This window comes from Mastomys coucha, unplaced genomic scaffold (genome assembly GCF_008632895.1).
Source record: "Mastomys coucha isolate ucsf_1 unplaced genomic scaffold, UCSF_Mcou_1 pScaffold3, whole genome shotgun sequence".
NCBI classification, from domain to species: domain Eukaryota; kingdom Metazoa; phylum Chordata; class Mammalia; order Rodentia; family Muridae; genus Mastomys; species Mastomys coucha.
In genome coordinates, this window is record NW_022196909.1 from 65,020,999 (window position 1) to 65,024,493 (window position 3,495).

At 48.8% G+C, this 3,495-nt stretch overlaps 1 pseudogene; it reads left to right on the plus strand.

Moving 5' to 3' along the window:
- Window positions 1–266: 266 nt before the first annotated feature.
- On the plus strand, window positions 267–3,266 carry LOC116074726 (annotated as a pseudogene).
- Window positions 3,267–3,495: the final 229 nt, after the last annotated feature.

The window sequence follows — 3,495 nt, forward strand, 5'->3', positions numbered from 1 at the left end:
GAGCTCAGGTCACCAGCAGCTCTTGTACAACTTACAGCAGGAATGTAGCCAGATTTCCTGGGGCCTCCCCTTTCTCCCTGACAGTAAGGCCTTGTGGCTACTGTCAGCATGGCAGGCTCGCCACTGTTTCCCAGGCCTCCCCTTTCTCCCTGACAGTAAGGCCTTGTGGCTGCTGTCAGCATGGCAGGCTCGCCACTGTTTCCCCCTCCATCTTGTTCAAGGATGCTCTTCTTACATCCCAGTGCAAGATAAGACTAATGAACATCCATAGCTCTTTTTGCCAAAGCCCTTGCTTCAGCACGGGTCCAGTCCCAACCTCTGACTCCAAAGTTGCCCTGATCCAGTTCTCCAGTAGCTGGAATCCATACCTAAGCCCATGACCCATCCTGTATCTCAAGCATACACCCCCACTCAACTCTAACTAGGGATTATAGGGCTTCTTGCCCAACAGCTTCAAGATCACAATTTATTGTTCCACCTGCTGTGCATGCATACAGAAAACACTGGGAAAGTGGGAGAGATTTCTTGGGCATGGTTAAAAAGTCATAGAAAGCCTTTAATCAACTCACTTCTGGAGGAGTTCATTAACCCAGAGCTCTGGGACCAGCTGGAACAACACTTAAAAGGGGGTTCATGACAACACCAGTGTGAGATATGCAAGCCACTCAAATGGCAGGAATGGCTTTCCTGCCCTGAACTCCCTTTGTAAAAACTCTGTATATTTTGTAAAGTTGGTAAACCTCAACTCAGGAAAATGGCCATGGCCCGGCCTGAGGCCCAACAGCAGCCAGGCCCCTCCCCCAGACCTCCCTAACTGTCATAACTGTCAGAAGGGTCATCTCCAGCAACTCAACAGGACCCACCCCAGGACATGCTAATTTTAGGTGGAAAGTCTGAATTGGTTGAAAACCACCAATCCCTCAACAGGAACTTCCAAGCCCTGAACTGGCCACAAAACCCCAACTATCCCTGTGCACCAAACCCCACCAATTCCTGAACAGGTAAACCCACCAATCCCTGAGCTCCCCCAGGCTCAGAACCTGGAATGGCAGACATCCTCCCTCCGGAAATCTCTATCCTAGAAAGGTCATACCCCAAGAACACATATATATGCACGGGGCTTTGTCCAATTACCAAGTACCGTCTGAATCCTCCTGAAACAAATCTACACAAATCCTCCTGGATGCATCCCCCCATACTGTGGACACTGCATTGAATTCATGAGATCTGCTGCCTGGTGTTCTCCCAATGGAAGAAGAAAAGAAGAAATGAAGGCAAGAAAGGAAGAGAAAGAGCAGGCTGAAGCTCCTGAGCGCCTCACCTCAGCTGGAGGGATCCTCCCTCGGAGCTGCAAAGCCTCTGATGAGCAGGCTTCCTCTCAAAGCTATGTGGATCCTGGGCCCCATTGTCTCAGGATACCCTTCTGTTGGGACACTGTCACATCTCAGAGCTGTATGGTTCCTGGGCTTCTGAGTCCCAGAACACCATCCCATCTAAGCACAAAGACCAACAACCAAGGGCCACTGGCCCTACAAGATTCAGCTATCATCTGATAAAGTCTGAGGACAAACTCCCAGGGATGGGTCATGCAGAAGTCAATCAAGAACTTCATCTTCTTAATACTGGCAGATAAAAGCAACCAGCATCCACAGGAGCGTTTGTCTCACTAATGGGTCCAGACATCTTCCAGATATGGTAGGACCCCTGCAAGGATCTGACCAACAGTCCAGGAAGATCTCTGAGAGATCTGCACAGGATCCCAGAGGATTCCCTTGGCAAAGAGCTAGAGGCTGTCTCTGAGACACAGGTGGACAATTGCTATGTGAGACAGCTAAGCACTGACTCACCAAGTCCCCAGCCAGAGGGTATACTGAAAATCACTTAAGCAGCAAGTGGAACCATTACAATGTCAGTAAGGTGCCTGTGGGCACTTGTCAAGGAATTCCTGTGGACCACAGAGGGGTCCCTCCTGAAAACTCAGAGACAAATATGGAAACTCAGAGACAAATTCTGAAAACTCAGAGACAAATATGGAAACTCAGAAGCAGCAATCCTTGAGTGATGGGCCATCTGCAAGAAGAATATTTCCTAATGGGCTTTCATTCTTACAAGAAAATGCTTTTTGAGTGAGGCAAAAAGATGGATCTTGCTCCTCAGAGACCTCAAAGCCATACATCTTTTCCACATGAACAGGTCTGAAGCCTCGCCCTTTCCACAGCCTCTAACTCCCTCTTTGACCTGATGGGATTCTAGAGAAGATTCCATTGTCAAACTGGCTAGAGTCCTGGGAGAGCATTTTCAGAAAAGTTCAGAAGAGGAATTGAGAACAAAAATGTCTTCCAGTATGCAGACCCTCTGCCCTCCTGCTCACATTCCTGAGAAGGACTCCACCAAATGACTACTATGGGCCACCTGAGGTGCCCAAACTGTTAGAAAGACAATGTGACTTTCCTGTGCATCACACACTGCCTTGTGAACAGAGACTGGCACAGTGATGTGGTTGTTGGGTCTTGGACAGGCAACCCAGAGCCAGGTTCAAACCTAGTCAAGGGTGGGTATGAGCCCTAGGAGAGTAAGGCTGTGGCCTTTGGAGATCTCTGCCATGGGCTGTCAGTTTGGGAGGTCAGTGTGTCATCCCAGTCACCAAGTAGTAGAGGTACTGGGGAACTGGAGGTGGCAAAGGAGCGGGAATCCTGGGACTGAGCACCCAACATGGAAATCGGGGAGATGGCAACCTCTCAAACTCTCAAGGGAGATTTAGAATCGCTGCAGACCAGCATAAGATATTCCCCTTCCAGGACTACTTCCCAGGGTCCAGAAGACTTATGCCTGAACATGGTGAATCGGCTACTGATGTCAGTTGTAGGACCATGCCACTAGCATGTTCTCTCAAGAAGGTGCCTCCAATGTCCTGCTGGCTGCAGATATCCCTGCCCCCAGGTCCTCATAGTCTAGCTTCAAGATTGTGTCCTTTAACAGTAAATTATTTTTCAAGGCTATGTGTCCTTTCTTGTCAAGAGAAGGGAATGTTGCCAAGGTTCCCAGACCCCAGGAGCCATTGACTATCTGTATCTTTGGTCTAATTGAGCACAGATAGGACTGTGCATGTCCCAGGCAGGACATATTTTCCTGACAGAGATGAAACCTGCTTGAGCCTACAGGTCTGGTACTTGCTCATGAAAGCTTCTCTTTCCCACTTGCAAAAAAATGATGTTTGAGGACAGGATAAAAATCTTTATGATGTCAATTTTGACTTCCATAAGCAACTCCTTGCATAATGTGTAGTCTTTGTCAGCCCCTACCCCGAGGCTCAGTCATGAGCAGAGTGTTCATGCCCCAACAGGTAGCTGAAGCACAAGAGGAAACTTGGGGTTGGTCAGGTCAGTAGTACCTACCTCAAAAATTTGCAGAAGAAATCTCTGCAGGCTCTGGTGAGTAGTGATGCCTGCCACCTCAGGAGTCTCATGGCAGAAACACAGAGAGCACAGGGAAGTA